Source organism: Prionailurus viverrinus, chromosome B1 (genome assembly GCF_022837055.1).
Source record: "Prionailurus viverrinus isolate Anna chromosome B1, UM_Priviv_1.0, whole genome shotgun sequence".
Taxonomy (NCBI): Eukaryota; Metazoa; Chordata; class Mammalia; order Carnivora; family Felidae; genus Prionailurus; species Prionailurus viverrinus.
In genome coordinates, this window is record NC_062564.1 from 189,988,047 (window position 1) to 190,008,421 (window position 20,375).

The 20,375-nt window shown below is 39.1% G+C and overlaps 1 protein-coding gene across 2 annotated transcripts in view; it reads left to right on the top strand.

Moving 5' to 3' along the window:
- The window catches only part of KCNIP4 (potassium voltage-gated channel interacting protein 4), a 226,810-nt gene that overhangs the window by 122,014 nt on the left and 84,421 nt on the right, over positions 1 to 20,375 (top strand). The gene's annotated exons all lie outside the window — the stretch shown is intronic.

The window sequence follows — 20,375 nt, forward strand, 5'->3', positions numbered from 1 at the left end:
CTTCCCAGCACACATAGTTGTTGGCCAAATTCATTTCCCTGTGATTGTATTTTTGAGAGCCCCACTCTCCTGCTGGATGTCATCCTGGAGCCACTCACCATTCATCTCCTGGCGGCTGCCTCTGATCCTTTGCTGATGGCCTTCTTGCAGACTGTCCCAAAACATGGCAGCTCACTTCTTCAAAGCCAGCAACAGAGAGTCTCTCTAGTCTGCTAAAGCAGAGTTTTATATGATACAACATAGTCATGGGCAGGACATCTTATTCCACCACTTTTGTATATTCCAGCACTCAAGGAGATTAAAAAGAATGTGACTTACTAAGAGTCACCATAGAGTGTGTCTATCACAGTAGTGTTCCTGAGGAGACAGCAACCCCAGGAGCCAGCAGCTGAAGCAGCTGATTAAATCTGAAGTCACATCTCAAGCATGGTTAATCCCCAACCTCGGTGTTGTACCTAAAATCCTGGCACCTCCTTGGGGATTTTACCAGTAGTGGCACCAAACTTTTCCTTGATTTCTGCAAGAAGTTTGATGTTGTGGCCAAAGGAACCAGCAGGAGATAAATGTGTTTTGACGGGTTTTTTTCCTACACCACTTGAAGACTTTGAGAACTGATTGCATCTTTAAAAATAGATGAAGAGAACTGAAGATGAAATTATAGGGGTCTACATTTTTTACAAAGTACCTTTATATAAAAAGCACTGAGTCCCACTTATGGTGGAAAGGGAGGCAGGAGGAGTTTAGCACATGCTTGAAAAAGAGCGGGATATGGTGTTTAGGATAGAGAAATAAGCTGCTAATTGCATAAGGCAATTGCTCTTTTGTCACGAGCCCTTGGAGTTATTCCTGAGGCTTCACAGACTGATTGTGTAACCTTCAGTAAATCACTTCATCCCTGGCAGCTTCTGTCTCCCTGTCAGCAAATTAGGGATTAAGATCTTTTCTTCCAATCATGAAGGGGGGTGGGTAATAATTGGTTTTGTTCTGCTCTTGAAAGACTCAGATAAAAGATCTTCCTTAAGTGCAAAGTATTACTCATGTACTTTAGAATCAAGGTATAAGAACAGAGTTAAAATGTTATTTTTCTTTGCCCTAGCAGAATTTTCTGTCAGACTTCCAGGAAGCAAGGCTTTCTGAGAAGTTTGTTTACCGGTCTCAGCAGATAAACATGGCTGCCCTTCTGACTTTCAAAGACTGGCATGGTACAAGTGCTTTACTGGACTCAAACCTTTCAACTGACATTTTCTACATTGGGCAGGAAGTTTAGCTTCTCTGAACATCAAATTCTCCTTCCAAGATTCAGGCTATTAATACCCATGCAAATGAGAAGATGATGAAAAATATTTTGCATAATTTCTTTCATTGAGAGTGTGCTCAATAGATATTAGAGCCCTTCAGCTCTTTCCTACTCATCCCACTAAGTACAAAAGTAACTAAAATCAAAATGAACATCCCGAGATGTCATCTTGAAGTATATTACCTTACACAAGAGTTTATATTAAATATATTCTGTGACATTTGGATGCTTCTTGCTTTATTTGTTTTTGTTTGTTTGTTTTGTTTTGTTTTGTTGACACTAATTAGTGTCATGCTAAACTTTTGAAACCATGTGAGGGACATAAATTGAAATATGTACGTGTCTCATCTACAGTCAATTCCACCTTGTTAGAGATAAGTACACTTAGCTTTCTTCTTTATTCCTTGACATATTTTTATGTGCATGCATTTCATTGTTTGCATAAGGATTCTTTTGACACAAATGGTTTTGACAATACCTGTATCCTACAGATTGATTATTTTGACTTAACAATGAGCAATTGTGAATATTTATTTTCAAGCAACCATTATATCCATGTTGGTCAGGAGGTCCCTGTTCAGGGACCCTTTCAGCCTGACCTGGCAGATGGTCTAGTGGATCAGCACACCAGTTCTCAGCCTCCTCTTTGTTTGCCTGGGGAGTCCCAGAGGGGAGGCAGCAGTTTGGGCACTGCCCTTCTACCTTATCCCTGTCCAGGGATTTGCCATTTTAAGGGCTGAACCAACCCTTCGTCACACCAGTACCCACAGCTGTCCCTCTCCCCACCTCCACCCCCCAAAAAAGGAGAGAGAAATGAAAGTGGACAAAGGACCTTATTTCTGTTCAACCTATGAGTTTCCTAAAAACCATGTCCTGAGCCTGATTCATCTTGATATACTCTCCTCCTAATGCCAAGGGTCTGGCCTGTTGTATCACTCAGTATCTGATTTTAGTATGAAAGTACTAGATCCTGGTAACAGATAAAAGTCAGTTTGCATCATCCATATAATGCCTAACTTTGGAGTGCCTGGATGGCTCAGTTGGTTAAGCATCCGACTTCGGCTCAGGTCATGATCTTATAGTTCATAGGTTTGAGCCCCGCAACAGGCTCTGTGCTGAAAGCTCAGAGCCTGGAGCCTGCTTTGGATTCTGTGTCTCATTCTCTCTCTGCCCCTTCCCTGCTTGTGTTCTGTCTCTCTCTCTCAAAAATAAATAAACATTAATTTTTTTTAATTAAAAAAATAATAAAATAAAATACCCTTTACATTCATTAAATGAATATTCAGGATATATTCATTAAATATATATGCAGGATATTTAACTCTTGTTTGTTGTGAAAACCTGTATTTTCTCAATAAGTGTTACCTTTCCATGGATCTAGTCACCTAGAAACTCAGATATCTTTCTGGATTCTTTCCTCAGAACCTGCTGCATCTAATTAATCTCCAAGTTCAGTCAATTTTTTAGTCTACCCCTTCCTTTTCCTACACACAGCCCATGTCTCTCTGTTATTTCTCATCTGCATTGCCATAATGAGCTCCCAGTCTCCTGGAGTCCAGTCTTACCTTCCTCTCAAACAGTCTTCACAGTGTCACTGAAGGCATCTTTCTAAAGATCTTGTTGATTCCTACTTACAACCAATTAATGTCTGTCCATTACCATTAGGAGACAGACTCAAGTGTCTTATGCACTCATCCAACATATATTTGTTGAGTATCTACTATAAGTCCAACCCGGAGTTAGATTCTCTCTGTACTACAGTGACCCAAGTAGCCTTTGCTTACTTTTCCAGTCTTGTCTCTCACTATCTCTTACTCACTCTGCTCGAGTCATAAAGAACTTCCTGCAGTTGATGTGACTCCCTCTGAGGAGTCTTGACCTTCATTTTTCCTCCTGGAGGGAATGCTATTCTTCATGACTCCCTTACCTTTCATGAGACAAACTCTTATACCTTCTCCACATCTTGGCTTAGATATTTTCTCTATGTAAGTTCTTCCATCATTCATTCTGTGAGTGCTGAATATGAGCCCACCACTCAACTAGGTATTTAGGATATATTGACTAAAAAGATGGGTAAGTTCTCTTGGAGCTTACATTCCAGTGGGAGTTGGAGGGAGGTGGTTAAGGGGAGGAAGAAGAAAATAAGCAAACAATTAAGGAAATTCCTGGTGTGATCAGAACTGTGAGGAAATATAGAAAGGCATAACAGAGAGCTTCTTTTGATGGGGTGGTTAAAGAAGAGTTCCCTGAGGAGATGGCATTTAATTGAGTCTAGAATGTCAAGAAGGACACAGCCACATGAAGGACATTCCAGGCAGAGAGATTAACCACAAATCCTGAGGCAGCAGTGAGGCAAGAGTGTATGGAACCTAAAATATTAACTTATCTTACTATTCCTAAAGATATTGAGAAACTACTGGTTTTAAAAGGGTCAGATATAATATATAGTAATTATTTTTAAAAGATGACTCTGGCAGGCTACTCTAAGAAGAATGGAGTTCAGGGAGCCAATGTAAAACAGGGAGCTCCTTGAGAAAGAAGTTTCAGGAGAATAAGGAAAGAAATATTGCTTAGACCAGGATGGTGGCAAAATATGGAATGTGGTGGAAGCTAAACTGATTGGACATTTTGATGGTTTGGATTGAAAAAGTGAGAAGAATCGAGGACTCAAATTAACTCACAAGTTTATGGTTCAAAAGGATTGTATGTGGGAAAACTTTATTTGACACCCTTGTAGAGGGGATTTGGAGACCCTCTTTTAAGTGCTCCTTACCATTGTACTGACGTAAGGATCCCTACCCTTTTCTATAGGCTCCCTGAGGGTGGATACTGTATTTTCTTTATCTCCGTATCTTTCACTCTTCAGACTATCCCTTGTATATAAAATATAATCAATAAATGTTTATGAATGAGTGATCTCAATCAAAAAGTGCAGGGATTCATCCCAGATAAAAATTTTATCTTCTCTCATTTTCTTTTTAGTTCCCTCCACATCTACCTAGTAAGATTGAAGAGCTATTTATTGATTTGCTCTTGGGGGAAAAAAATCCACTGATAAGGAAAGTGAAAGAGCATGACTTTTCTTATAAAAGACCTATAAAAATAGCTTGACACACTTACTGGGTTTATCAAGTGCTCCTCACAAATGTTAAGGGCAGTCTCATATGGTAACAAAGAACTACTAGTTCTATTACAAGTGTGTCCATAGTTTTCATCCAGTAGATTCTCGTGTCTTATAATGTTCATCAAATATACTATCAAGTGAATAATATAATCTCTGTAGCTCAAGAATCCTTCTCATCTTAACAACATATTTCAAAAATTAAAAGATATTACATTTCCATATATATTAGAGTAGTTTCATTGCTATCACACACAGCCCATTATTTCAGGGGGTTAATCCAACGGAAATTTGTTCCTCTCTCGTCTCCCAATTCCAGATGGGTCATTAAAAGTTGTGTTCAAGTTGAGGGCTCTGCTTCACCTGTTCATTGAGGATACTCCTTCCACCTAGTGATTCCACAAATGTCTATGGCCTCAGCACCCTCCATTGGCCAACTGTGTCTGGTCCTTGGTCAAGAGAAATGACAGAAAGCAAAGAATACCTGGAACATGTTGGAGCTGTCTTGGAGTGGCAGGCATTCCTTCTGCCATATTCCACAGGTCAAAACTCAGTTATATGTCTCCACCCATCTTCAAGAGAGGCTAGGAAATATGTATTTAGGAAGACGGTAAAATTAAATTTCCTCCTAATTAGAGAATGGAATGGGAAAAAGTTATGTTAGAGTCTCCCAAGATCACCCCCAAGCTCAAAGATTTGCTAGGAGGACTCACAGGATTCAGTATGTAGTCATATTTAATGCTACCATCTATTATGGCAAAAGGATACAAAACAATATCAACAAAGGAAAAAAGGTGCATGGGATAATTCTTGGAAGAAACCATATGTGAACTTCCAAGAGTGCTTTCCTAGTGAATCACACAGAATGTGTTCAATGTTCTTAGCAATCAGTAGTGACAACATAGGTGAAATGCTGTTTACCAGGGAAAGTCATTAGGTACTCAGTCTCCAAGGCTTTTATTGGGGTTGGTACCCTCTGTCTAACATACTGAAATTCTAGACCTCCAGAAGCAAAACAGATGTTCAAAATAAACCATATTATTTGCACAAACAGTGTAGACACAGTGAGCAATTCTTACCAGGGTGGAAACTGTCCCAAACTCCAATTTCTCAGATTCCAGCTGTTATAGACTGAATTATATGTCTCTAAAATTTATATGTTATGGCAATAACCTCAATGTGAGTGTATTTGGTGGTAGGGCCTTTAAATTCAAGTTAAATGAGGTCATAAGGATGAGGCACTAGTCCCATAGGACTGGAGTTCTTATAAGAAGAGGAAGACACACCAAGGATACAGAGCACAGAGGAAAGGCCGTGTGAGGACACAGCGAGAAGACAGCTACAAACCAAATAAGGGAAGCCTCAGGAGAAGCCAACTCTGTGAGCACCTTGATCTTGGACTGCCAGGCTCCAGACCTGTGAGAAAATAAATTCTTGTTTAAACCACCTGTCTGTGGTATTTAGTGATAGTGTTCCTAGCAGACTAGTAGAGCAGTTAAGGGTCAACCTTGCAAGTAGACTTTATTTTTTAATTTTTTAAATGTTTATTTATTTTGAGAGAGAGAGAGACAGAGCATGAGCAGGGGAGGGGCAGAGAGAGAGGGAGACACAGAATCTGAAGCGGGCTCCAGACTCAGCTGTTAGCACAGAGCCTGACGTAGGGCTCAAACCCATGAACAGTGAGATCATGACCTGAACTAAAGTCACTTACTGACTGAGCCACCCAGGTGCCCTGCATGTAGACCTTTCTAAGTCCAACAGTCTCAGTCCTGCAATAACTCACTTCTATACAAAAGTGTACACATTTTGGAGTAAATATGATAATGTAATTGGATTCCAGTTCTGGCTAGTGTTGGGCAAGATCCTTGGTCTCTGGGCTACACTTATCTAATCTGCAAAATTGGAGAAATAGCATCTCACAGATGATTTTCAAAGATCATGAATGTGAAGCACAGAGCACAGAACCTGTCTTATGATAACACTCAAAATGTACCTATCATTATTATTATTCCTATCATCATTATCATCATTAATAACATTGTCTTCATGCTGCTTCTCTGAATGCTATTACTGTCTGGAAGCTCTTTAAATGTCTTTGCCCCACACCCTGCCCTGAGGACAAATTTGGAAATAGTGCACTTCTATTTTGGTTTCATTTTACTCTGTCCTTTGAATTCTTAGAGCAACCGATACAGTATTTCTTGTAATAAGTTCCTCGCTGGGATTTTGTGGAAATCAAAAAAGATAACATAATTTGTGATGTTTTGAACACAAAAGGCAGTGTAGAGATGTAGATAATTTTTAAAAACAACTTACATAAAAGCAACCCTTATATAAAGCAAAAATTCACTAGAAGCATTTCTAAAATCTTTGAGATTTTTAGCCATTTAAACACAACAATCCTGTAAGATCAAATTTTTTCTTTCAAGTCACAGGTGAGTGGGTCCAGAGTGATGGGGAGGTTAGGTTCCATCAGTGCATTCAGAGATGCAGGTTTCTTCCCACACACTGCCCCACACTATCCCTTTGCTTGGCTGCTGTCCCCATCTGCATTGTGTTAATTAGGTCACTCCCTCATGTCCGTGTCCTGAGGGAAGGTGAAAGAGCCATAAACCAGAGGTGACTTGTCCCAGTTTAGAGATAACACAAAAGTTATACATACCACTTCCGCTTACATCCCATGGACTCATTGGTCTCATGAACCACCCAGCTCCAGGGGAGGTTAGGAAATGTAGTCTCTCACTGGACAGCAGTGTGTATATGTAGAAGGAGAAAAAAAAAATGGAACAGCTAGCACTCTGCCAGTCAATAAAACCTCCTTCCACTGAAATTTTCTAGAGAATATCCTAAAGGTTTCTGAAGTTAGTTCAGCTAATCCTTCGAAAACAAATTTCTCAGTCTGAGAGCAGTGTGTCGACTGATAGATACTTCAAACTCCTATATCCGTTGAAAGATCAAGATTTTTTAAATAATAATAATAATAATAAATCTCTGTCTTCTGAATGCTTTGAGGTTTCCTACTTCCTCAGCACTGTACATCAGCATTGAACCTATAACAAGTTCATAAGCAGTTTCATCCAAGGAAGTTGCTGATACGTTTCTTTGTGTAAAGAACCCAGTCTTCACAGCACAGAACCCAAGCAGTGGGAGGTGGTAAGACTTCTGTGTGCATCAACTTTTAACAGTATTACTCTTTCTCACTCTTTTTTGAAGAACTAACTTGTTGACACAAATGTGTCACTGGAAGTCTAGTAAATAATTTTTCAAATTCACTATCTGCTCTTCAAAGAGCCTGCTGTGCAACTTTGGATGTTTTGTGGTTAATAGTAAAACCAAATCTGGGTACCATTCATCACTGCAAGCGGCTGGCAGTGACCCTACCTCATAAAATCAGATCATTTTCCATTTTTTTTTACAGTTCCCACTTAAATGTGTTCATTAATACAAGCCTAACTGGCAATTATTCTAGTGATCCTGGCAGACATTCAAGTCCTCATTAATATAAAATAAATTATGAAAACTTTGGAAGTCTTTTCAGTGCTACATTTGAGTTGAGTATGTTAGGCTCTTGAGTATGTTAGACTCTTAAATCTGTGTTGATTAATTTAATTGGAGGAAAATTCATTTTTAATTTTTTCATTTTATATATTATAGAGAGAGGGAGAGAGAGAGAGAGAGAGAGAGAGAGAGAGAATGCAAGTGGGGGAGGGGCAGAGGGAGAGAGAATCTTAAGCAGGCTCCACACTCAGTGCAAAGCCTGACACTGAGCTAGATCCCATGACCCTGGGATCGTGACCTGAGCCGAAACCTGGTCATGACCAGATGCTCATGACTGATCATGACCAGACACTCAACCTAATGAGCCACCCACACATCCCTAATTGGAGGGAAATTCAAAGAAATGTGTCAAAGGAAATTAGCTAGGATCTGTAATGCTTTTTATCTATGCACATTCTAATGAATTATGCCTAATATGTGACATTTCAACTCCCACAGAATTTTAGGAGTTTGAGTCACAACTCGTCATCTCAAGCTCTTCCTGGTTGCTAATCCTTTCCACAAACATATAGAACATCTCTCATTTACTGAGTACTTACTGTACTCCAGGTACTTTGCTAGTACTGGATATATATTAATGAGTAAAAGAGAATTGTCCTCAACTCATAAACACTGGAGTCTAGCGCAGGAAGTGTGAAATTAATAAGCAAGAAACAAATTAAGTGCAAATTGTGGTATATTCAAGGGAAAAAATAGAACAGGACTCTGTGAGAGACACTCATGTGGGCACAGGGGACCTAGAAGGTATGATGGTTAAATTCTATTTGTTGACTGGGTTAGGCTTTGTTACCCAGTTGTTTGGACCAACAGAAGTCTAGATGTTGCTGTGAAGGAATTTTGTAGATGTGATTAACATCTACATTCAGTTGACTTTAGGTAAAGATTACCCTTAATAACCTGGTCTGCATCATCCAATCAGTTGAATGCCTTAAAAACAAAAGCTGAGGTTTCCCAGAAAAGAAGGAATTCTGCCTCAATATTGTGACATAGAAATCCTGCCTGAGTTTCCAGCTTGCCAGCCTGCCCTACAGATTTCAGATTTTCCAGTGCCCACAATCCTGTGCCAATTCCTTAACATCGCTTGCTGATTCCTCTCTCCCTCTCTCTCTGCCTCCCTATCTCCTCTGTCTCTCCCCCCTCTCCTTTCCCTTCTCTCTCCTTCTCTGTCTCCATCTCTCTCTCCCTCCTTCTCCCTTTCCCCACTTCCTTTTTTCTCTCTCTGTCTCTCTCTTCCTCTCTCTCTCCTCTCTTTCTTTTTCCCTCTCTTGGTTCTGTTTCTCCATAGAATCCTGACTGATACAGGAGGCTTTCTTTAAGTCAAGGCTTTTTATGCCAGACCTAAAGAGAGAACCACTCTTCATGAGCAAGGAGAAAGTTATCCCCAGTGGAAGATAACAGCAAGTGCAAAAGCCCTAATGCACAAAGGGTTTATAACATCAAGGGAAGTAGTGAAAGTTTTTGTGGCTATGGTTGAAGGAGAAGGGATGTCAGATGAGACCGTCCAGGAGGACATGGAGGTGGGCAATGAAGCAGGTCACACAGAGTTAGACTTGATTCTGTGTAGTAGGAAGCCACTGATGGTTTAAGTAGGGGAGTGCTATGACCTATATTGTTTAAAAATTCTGTTTGGCAGGTAATGGGTTTGGTAGGGGGGAAGAACAATGAAGAAGAAAGTAGTAAGGAAGTCTGGCCACTTACTACAGTAGTCTGGCCAAAATGTGATGGTGAATTGGACTAAAAATTGTGGTGTCTGAGATGTAGGGATAAGGTCAGAGAAATACCTGTATCTTTAGAGCTTTTTGATGGGCAGCAGAAACCTAGCCTGATTGACAGGAAAAGAAAGAGAAGTGCTTGGAAAGATCTAGGGCATCGTAGCACAGAGTGAAAACAGGAGCACCCAGGCCTTGCAAGAGAGCAGGTCTGGAAAGCTCCAGGTAAACAGAGGTAAACCAATGGTGAAGGGCACAATATTGAAAGAGAGCTACATCTATGTCTAACATTCCTGGATATCTGCTTTGCCCATGCTGGGCTTCTTTCACTTTACAAAGCACAAGTTCTTTTCAGAGAAGTTACCAAACTGAAACACTTGCAGGGGGTAATCTGGAGGCAGAGCCTATGTGCTGGGAGAGTCAGACCCTACCTACAGGGAACTCCTGGTGGCTAATTCTTCCTTTAGGACCTGCTTCCCATGATATGATATCTCTGGTCTCCCTCTTGTTTCTTTGTCCTGAGTTCTTTTCCATCCTTTTGTGAACACTCTGTGGGGGTCTAGACTCTGGATCCCCCACCAGCTATCTTCCAGGTATTCTGGGATTCTGGGGCCTGCAGTCCTTAGCAGGACCACCCCCCCCCCTCCCCCCACACACACACCTTTTACCAAATACCTTGTTTGGGGGTGTTTCTCTGACTCTGCTTGTCTGCAAAAAAAAAAAAAACTGGAACAAGAATATACAAAGAACAAGGAAATGATGGTTCTGTTTTCAAGTGCTTTCCAAACTAATTACAAAATAAACATTACTAACGGAATTACTGAAGTAAAAATGAGTCTAAAAATTTGACGGCAAAGCCCTAAGAAACCCTTTAAAAGCAGTGTTTTTGAGCTTATTTGCCTCGTTGTAAGTGAGTGGGATAAGAGGCTAGCAATTCAAGAAAAGAGTCAATATTTGAGCCAATTTGGTTAAGTAACTACCACATAAGTTATTTTGCGTAAGTGACCAATTTACATGGTACCAAAGATCATGTTAGAGAAATGGACAGAAATGTATTAGAGTTAATAACTTACGGCAAACTGCAGGATTGGAAAGGCAAAACCGCAGAACAGCAGGGGGCAGTTAGGACCCTTAAAGGTTTTGAGAATCATCACTGAGCTATTAAAAAATAAAAAGAACCATGTCATCACATGTAGTATATTATTAATATGTTAATGAAGCTTGAAGTATAGTATGTACTATACATTATCATAAAATGCTTTCACATACATTGGTTCATATCACCGTAAAGCCAAATCAAGAGAAATATTGACATTTTGTGGAAGAGGAAATAAGGGGCAGTACATTTATTTCTAAGACTCTCCCAGAATGACAAGCTACTTGTTGACAGTACTAGGACTCAAACAGTTTTGTTTTGTTTTTTTTTCCAGTTCCATTTTGCCATAGAAGCCTCTACTCACCATGCACAAAACTTTAAACACTCTAATCTATAAATAATACAAGGAAGAGTGCCTTTAAAACCACAGAGGAACAGCAAAGGAAGATTAATTCATGGTCTTCTTAAACCCCTTCCTTCTATTGTTCAAAAATCCTTGGTTGACAAAGAGAAATGTTTAGACTGAGCTAAAATATCACCTACCAACTCCTTCATCCTGGTGGAACTTTTTTTTTTTAAGCATCCAAGTAAGCCAACAAGGAAATTAAAAAAATCATTTTTTGCCAACGTGAATTTTAAACCACTGTAAGTAGTCTAGTGTACAACCTAGTTTCTATTTTCATTTCTAATATATCACCTATTGATCACCAAAAAATTCTGAAATTTGCATAAGACACACATACAATATGACATCATGGATTCCACAACATTGAGAAAGGAGAAAATTTAATTTTCAAAAATGTACGTCAAGAGACTTACTGCAACTTGGTATCGTATTTAGTCCTTAACTTTTCAGAAGCCAAGTATTCCCTCCCTTTTTAAAATATTTATTTACTTATTTATTTATTTATTGCACTGGCTTTGCATAAATGTGTCAATGATACTGTTTCTTTTTTTTTTTTTTTTAATTCTTTTCAGGTCCTTGAGCATAGTTCCTATTTACATCACTATATCTATAAACCATTATCTGGTTATTTTGTCTAGCTTGCTTTCTAAATCATTGTAGCCCTTCTTGTTTCATAAAGAGACATAAAAAATTATTTGTTGAAAGGTCTCGACAAAGGAGGAACAAAAAATGTTTCACCCAGAAAATAGATAGCATAATTCCTGCAGTTAAAATCCAAGTTGTATCTTCTTACCAGAAATGTAGTCCAATGGAGAGCTCTTCATGGAAAAGAAAGAAAGAAAGAGAAAAACATTAAACATTATTTAAATAAACAAATTCCGGGAAAAGATATGATTAAGTTGCTTTGTGATTTACTGCTAAAGCTTGTGGTCTGTAATTATTTTAGGACTCATAGTCCCCATATGTCATCCATGGTGATCAGAAGTGGGGTGAGAAATATAATTTTTCACGGAACTAATAGTAGATTAAACACATTTTAATGCACCGTATACAACTGAGTATTTTATTGCTTGTCATCAACAGAATCAAGGCACCATGTAATCTGCACAATGAAGCAAATGCTAGTGATGCTTACTTGGTTTTTTCTGGAACTCCAAATAAAACCCCGTATTAATTCCCTAATGGAAGGCAAGCCTATTAGTGAACACACTTTGTATTATCTATTATCATTAATAAATGCTACTTATTTGTTAGATTACATTTATTGAAAACAGAATGGGAGCATACAGTTAATTACCAATTTTCCCTAATTAATTCGTGTTTTATGTGACTAGAATATTCTTCAGTTGATCATAGCACTTGCTGCTAGAGTTGGATAAATGTGAAGTTTAAGAGAACTGATCTCTAGCAGTTCCTTGAACTGCCCTCTTTCCTTCATCACTAGTACTGGAGAGGTAAGGAGGATCCATGGGTCAGTGCAAAGATGAGGAATTAAGAGACATCCAATCCTGTACTGAAATCCTAGCTTTGATACTTAGTCATTTTACCCTGAGAAACCTCCCTGAATCTCACCTTCCTTATTTGTAAATGGGAACAATATTATCTACTCTAGAATACGGTAGTTATTCTTATATTGATGAGACGTCTAAAAGAAATAATTTGTAAGTGGAGATATTGATATGTAATAGATACTGATGCTGAGTTCGTAAGCCCTTCCATAAATACATCAAACAGAGAAAGAATTTTCCACGTGCACACTCTGGGTATTGTGGTGAAGGTAAATTATACAGCCAGGTCTCTGTTAACATACCTTTGAGAAAACCAATCCCACCTTCTCCAAGTTTTGCAGAGACAAATCAGGAGATGTGACCTATGTGATGGTTATTCGTCCTGAAGTCAAATAATCAATGAAACAGTCAATGAAATAATGAAATATCTGCTTCTTTGCCTTCAGGCCTTGTCTTCTGCCTCTCAGTTCTGGAACTGCCTCTGGAATTCTCAGGCATCTTGTCCATACTACATACCATATCATGAATTCAACCAGTCATTTGCACAAATTTGTTGAGTTTCTGCAGAAGGTAGAATTGCAATAAACACTTGAGAAACCAATAGTAAGCAAATAGATATGATTCTTGCCCTCAAGAAGTGAAGGGACCTTGTAACTTGAGTTATTTTTTTAACTACATTATTACTGTAGAGCTTGGACCATCTACTGCATGCATAGCAATTTTTGGCAGAGTGAGCATAATATCCAGAGGTTTAGAAACTTCCCAAGGTTATACAGCTAATTAGTAGCTGAAACAGAATTATAAAAGACACATCTGAGTTTCCATCTCAAAATCCCAGCCTAGTATCCCAATAAGAACATACAGAATGTCTGAAAAAATAGAGTGCAAATAATTAAGAAAAAAATCTTGGTCCTAAACAAGTAGAATTTTCAGCTCTTTTGTCTGTCAACTAGGTAGAACCAGAATTTATAGTTCTGATTTGATTTAGCAAGCCACCTCTGAGGTGAACAGTGGATATTTGTTATGCAGATGCCATATGAAGTTCAAGATTACATGAAAAGGGGTTAATAAGGTAGTAGAGCACAGGTAAGGAGTGTAGACTCTGGAGTCAGACTACCTGGGTTCCCATCCTGATTCTGCTACTTACTTATTTGTAGATGTCACTGAGCCTCTCTGTATCTCGGTTCCTATTTGTAGATAACTCTGACCCTTTTGTCTAAGCAATCAGAAGAATGGGTTGACATTCAGAAAGACTGAAGGAGGGCCACATTTGGAGAAGAAGGTCAGGAACCCCCCCTGTTTCCTTGTTTGGGGATTTAGGATGCCTCATAGACATCCATGCCCACTTATGCCATAGGTAGTAATAGCAAAAGTGTGTGTGTGTGTGTGTGTGTGTGTGTGTGTGTGTGTTTAGAGTTTAAGAGGAGAGATCTAGGCTGAAAAAGAAATATTGGTGACCTTGATATCTAAATCATATTTATCTCCATAAGACTGGATGAGATCACTAAGGGAATAAGCACAAGGTATGTCAGATTTATGTTTTAGAAACATCCCTCTGACAGAGCCGAGTAAGAGGAACCAGAGCAGAGGCTCTTAGGCCAGCTTGAAACCTATTGCAGTAGTTCAAGCTTGAGATTAGCCAAAGATGATAAACAACAGCCGTAACCATGGTAATAACAAAAATGAATTGTAGTGCAATGTAATTGTAATGAAAAATGAATACGATACCAGTTACAATAAAAAAAAAAAAATACAGCAAGACTGCTACAAAGGCCGGGACTCTCCTCTTATTTTTGTGATCTGAAGCCAAAGAAGGCAGAGATTAGTTTGCCTCTTAGAATCTCTGTGGCTCGCCCCACGAGGAAAGAATGGACTCTCATCTTAAACTAACTCAGAAATGACAAATTTCACAATGTTTTAAAGAGGCACTCTCACCCATTTTTAGAATATATACTCTAACCTGTTACTGATTTTGTCTTCCCTCACCCCTGCCATCACCAGCACAAACACCTACAGACAGTATAAAAGAGGCAGTGAGGGAAGTTTCTGATATTTACATTGTTTAGGGTATTGTCTACTGTCCAGGAAATTTGGACATTAGAAAAACCTATTTCTCCTATTTCTGAGCCCTCTCTTCTTTCAAATGCTTAATTATAATTCTTTATTCCTGTTTTCACCAATCATGCATCAAAAATCTTTTTTACAAAATTTTTTAGCATTTTTTTTTTTGAGAGAAAGAGAGGCAGAGCGTGAGCAGGGGAGGGGCAGAGAGAGAGGGAGACACAGAACCTGAAGCAGGCTCCGAGCTGTCAGCACAGAGCCTGATGTGGGGCTCAAACCCATGAACCGTGAGATCATGACCTGAGCCAAAGTCTGACACTGAACAGACTGAGCCACCCAGGTGCCCCATGCATCAAAAAATCTTATAGGTGTGGAGAGGTGGGAGTAGAGGTATGCATGTTTGTGTGTATACATTAAAATTCAATGAACAAGGTGCATAAGAAAATAAAGAATGGAATAGAAGAAACTGGAACCCATTGCTTAGAAAACAAAAGGAATAAAAGGGAGAGAACGGGTGATTCCACTTTGGGGAATGTTTTGGAGTTCCAATTACAATGCAGGGAAACGGATAAAGAGGACAATTTTGTCAAGTCTTCCACCCTTCCATGTAGATGATCCTGATTTTATTTGAAAATTAGACCCCTCTCTCTGTACTTAAAATTAGTTGCATACAACAAGGTGGATCTATTCACGCAATTACTTAAACTGGCAACATTTGACTTTCTGTAGATTGTAAAGTTTCAGATTTGTGAACTTTCCAAAGGATGAACAGAACCTATTATAAAGGTGTGGGGAAATTAGTTTGCAATTACCTTTATCGCCCAAATTATTTGAAGTAAATCCGGGGAAAAACAGACATACAGAGTGGGCTCTGTCTATACATTATATACGACAATAATATCAGAAGCCAGTGATGTTAGCAGGTTAATTTATTACTTTTATATATAGTAGCATAATCTCACGAGCTAGGCATTTAAAAAAAATAATTTCACATGTCAAATTTAGTTCCATTAAGAGATGTAAATGTGGGTTCGTGTGTGTGTGTGTGTGTGTGTGTGTGAATTCCAGATAAAAGGGTGTTCCTGAAGCAGGAAAATGGTGATAGTGTTGGCACTGCTTTACCCCATATGCAGGAATGACCTTACGTGAAGGGCGATTTTCTTTGTGAAGATACAAAGCTCTGAATAAAAACTGATGGATCTCCACATTGTCAGTTCTGTGACTTTCTTGGTCAACTCCGATTAGCTTCAGTACTTGTTTAACTTTTCTATTGTTGCACGGAGAAGAGAGTAACATTCAGGTGCTCTAGATTTGGACTGTGGATTCTCACAATTTTTCAAATGGGACAGGGCCCAAGCAGAAGTTCTGCACCTGGTGTTTGAGAAGCAGAATCTCTGAGATGGCTTCTTCACTCACAAATCCATTCCTTGGCTGGGAAGATTGGAACAACTGGGGACTGGTTGAGAATCTCTCTCTGTCTCTCTCTCTCTCTAATGACCTCCGTGCATGACTAGTATTATGGGCTGAATTGTGCCCTCCTCCCAAACCTCAAAAAAATTGAAGTTCCAAACCCCAGAACTTCAGAATGTAACTGTATTTAGAGAGAAGGTCTTTAAAGAGGAGATTAAGTTAAAATGATGGGGACTTAATCTAATATGATTGGATTCCTCCCCCATAAGAAGAGAAAGAGGAAGAGAAATGAGGGTCATGTGTGCCCAGAAAACAGCCATGTGAAGAGGTAGCAAGAGAGTAGCCATCTGCAAGTCAGGGAGAGAGGCTTCAGAGGAGGAAACAAACTCTGCCAACACCTTGAACATGACCTCTCTGGCCTCCGGAATTTTGAGAAAATAAATTTCTGTTGTTTAAGCCACCAAGTCTGTGGTATTTTGTTATTGCAGACATGGCAAAGTAATAAGCCAGATTGGATTTTCTCACAGTGTGGTGATTTCAGAAGAGGTGAACTTCTTTAAAAATGGTAGCTGACTTCCAAGAGAGAAGAAGGGGAAATCCAAAAGTGCTTGTAAAAACTAGGCCAGGAACTGGCATAACATTATTTCTGTTGTAGTCTGTGGAACAAAGTCACGAGTCCTGTCCATTTTCGAAAGGAGGGAAAATGGATTCCACCTCTTGATGAGTGGAGAAGAAATTGATGGTAGCCATCATTGGAGATCGTATGCCAAGGGCTCTATCAAAACTTCACAATTCTCTTTAGCCCCTCTATTTAGGCATCTGTCCTGCTCACTTTAAGAAGATCTTGTTTCCTACTTCAGTTGGAACATTGACACCATCTAGTGTTAAAACTCACAGCTTTTATCCTCTACTAAAAATACATGGTAGCATCCATTGTTTCTTTTGCTCCTTTCTTCCAGCCCCTGACAGGAAAGAATTTTTTTCCTGCCTGAAAATAAATCATGCAGAGCACATGGGTGGTTCAGTCAGTTGAGTGTCTGACTCAACTCTTGATTTGGGCTCATGTCATGATCTCATGTTGATTTCGGCTCAAGTCATGATCTCATGATCGTCAGTTGGAGACCCACATCAGGCTCTACCCTGAGTGCGGAGACTACTTAAGACTCTCTTCCTCCCTCTCCCTCTGCCACTCCCCCCTTTCAAAATAAAAATAAATAAAATAAAATTTAAAAATAAAAAAAATATATAAATCATGCATCTGAGCCCCCAAATGTCCTTCATTCCAAGATGTTTTTCTGCAGTCATCACTCTCTTTCTGATCTTAAACTGGCCACTCTATCCACTCCTTCCACTTAGGCAAATATCTTCCCTGATCCCAAAGTATGTTGCACCTTGGCTCAAAATTTTCCAAAGTATACTCTTCCATAATATTACTCTTTTCCTGTTTTCATCAGAATTGTTAGAAGTGGGGCTTTCTTTCCCTATCTCCACATTATGTCCTAGGATTAGTTTCTCAACCCTCTATAATATTGCTTCTATCTGTAACATTCCATTGAAACTGTCCTCAAGGAATTTAAAGTGATAAATGAATAAATCAGCATAGTATAGTTTGAGTGCTATCTCTGTCACTTAGTAACAGTGTACCTTTGTTGTCTCAATTGTAAAATCAGGTAACAGTGCCTTCTATTGTAATATTTTGTGGAAGATTAAGTGAGATTATATATATACATGTATAGATAGATATATAGATAGATACATATATGTTATACATGTATACACCCATATATTATGTATATATCTGTATACTATATACACACCTGTGTGTATATATTAAACAGATATACACACACATGTGTGTATATATTATATAGATATACACATAATATATGTGTGTGTATATATATATTATATATGTATATATAATATATATAATTATTAAGAGGGTGCCTGACACATAGTAAATAGCCCAAAAATATGAGATTGCCTTCTTATTATTATTCTGGATCATTTACCACCATAGTTTTCATGAAAATGTCATGCATATTGTTGCAATAATCCCATTTTGTACCTATTGTAGATTGGGTTTAATTTCCCAAACAGTGAACTAACTCCAGCCTATTGGACTGATGTTATAACTGGAAGGAAAACTAGTAGAGTTCTCCCAGATGCGAGCAGCAACAAATTCCCTCACTGCAGCACTTCTGCCCAGACTCTGTGCTTGGGATACTCCTGAGAAACAGCCCTTAGCACTCAGAGAAGTGATGCTCTCACTGGTCAGCTACCTAAGTCAAGAGGATTTTAGCTTTCAAGAATTGTGGCCTCCAAGGAATAGCACTATCGTGAGAGTTGAGCCAACCCGCTGGCAAGCTACACCAGAGGCTAGAGTTGGCTGCTTCTGAAAAGGATTGTGTTTCTTCTGGTAACTTGGGGCAGGAATTTCATCAAATTTATTTCCTAAAATAGTCTTAGTGCTACCTTTGTTTCATAGACTTCCATATTGGCTTAAAAGTTTTGGAATCGATACTACCACTATTGCCAATGCACCAGCTTAGTCTTCTGGCATTGCTAGTACTAGGATGTTATGGACTGAGCGTTTGTGTCCCCCTCCACACTTATATGTTGAAATCCCAATTCCAATGTAATTATATTAGGAGGTGAGTCTTTGGGAGGTAAGTAGATCTTGGGAGTGGAGTGACATGAGAAGTGGAGTGACATTATAAGAAGTGACATGAGAGAGCTTGCTACCTCTTTCTGCTCTTCACCATGGGATAAGAAGACAGTGTACAAAACAAGAATCAGGACCTCACCAGATATAGTATCTGTTGACACCTTGATCTCAGACTTCCCAGCCTCCAGAGATGTGAGAAATAAATTTCTGTTATTTAAGCCACCCAGTCTATGATATTCTCTTATAGCAGCCTGAACTGATTAAGAAATCCATTTTTGAGGAACTCCCCTTTAGTTTAGCTATTATTTGGTTATAAATAACCATTATTTAGCTATTTGACACTCAAAACATAATTTGAACACCTCTGAAACTCAGATTCCCCATCTCCAAAACTGGACTAGTAATGTCTCATATGCAGCATTCTGACCATTAGATATCATATTCATAAGCATCCTGTGCTGAGGAAGCCATATAACTTGTGCCCAATCCATGGTGCTAACAGTATCATTAATTTTCAGTTAATCCTGTGAATGTTAACTCATCATGAATGTGTGTACATGGAAATAAAGAGTCATTTAGGGTTTTTGTGGGTTTTTTTCACAATTCAAATGATTGACCATTTTGGGGACTCAGCTTTTAGTTTAAGTATTACCCATTTTCCCCATCACCTGTCACCATTGGTTGGAATGAGCCATTGGATGGAATAAGAATAACTTTTCAAAAAGACAGCATCTGATTATATAGCAAATGTAAGAATTTTATTTTAGATTTTAAAATCTACAGCAATTGAATAGTTATAATGACATGCTCATCCATTCAGTAAATATTGGTCATTGGGCAGGCAGATTAAAAAATGGCCCTGGGGCACCTGGATGGCTCAGTCAGTTAAGCTTCCAACTCCGGCTCAGGTCATAATCTCATGGTTTGTGGGTTTGATCTGCATGATCAGGCTCTGAGCTAACAGCAAGGAGCCTGCTCCAGATCTTCTGTCTCCCTCTTTCTCTGCCCCTCCCCCACGCTCTCTATCTATCTCACATGTGTGCAGTCTCTCTCTCTCTCTCTCCCTCTCAAAAATAAATATTTTAAAAAATGTCCCTTGTAAAAATGTCCCTTGTGAAAAAGAGCTTGTAATCAAGAGGGAGAGACAAATGGTAAAACAAGCTACTACGATAAACCACAATAAGGTAATAGTAAAGGTACAAGGCAAAGGTGAAAACAGTTAAGCTCGCCAAGCAGGACGAGAGGAATGAAAAGGGCACCTGGAGAAGATGATATCTGACTCAGGACTAAAATGATCACTGAGCATTCCCTTGACAGGAGAGGGGAATTGCAGCCATTGGAATGACCAGGAAGGCAGGGCAGGGGCAGGATGGAGTTGGGTGTATGTCAAGTGGGGCTCATGGTGAAGAGTCATCCAGTAGCAGCTAGGGGATATTGGAGCCAGAATATCATGGGGTGTATGTTCACAAGAAAGGTTTAGGAATTTGTCCTAAAGGTAGAATTTAAGAATCTGGCTTCAGGTAAAAGACACTTTGGGGTAA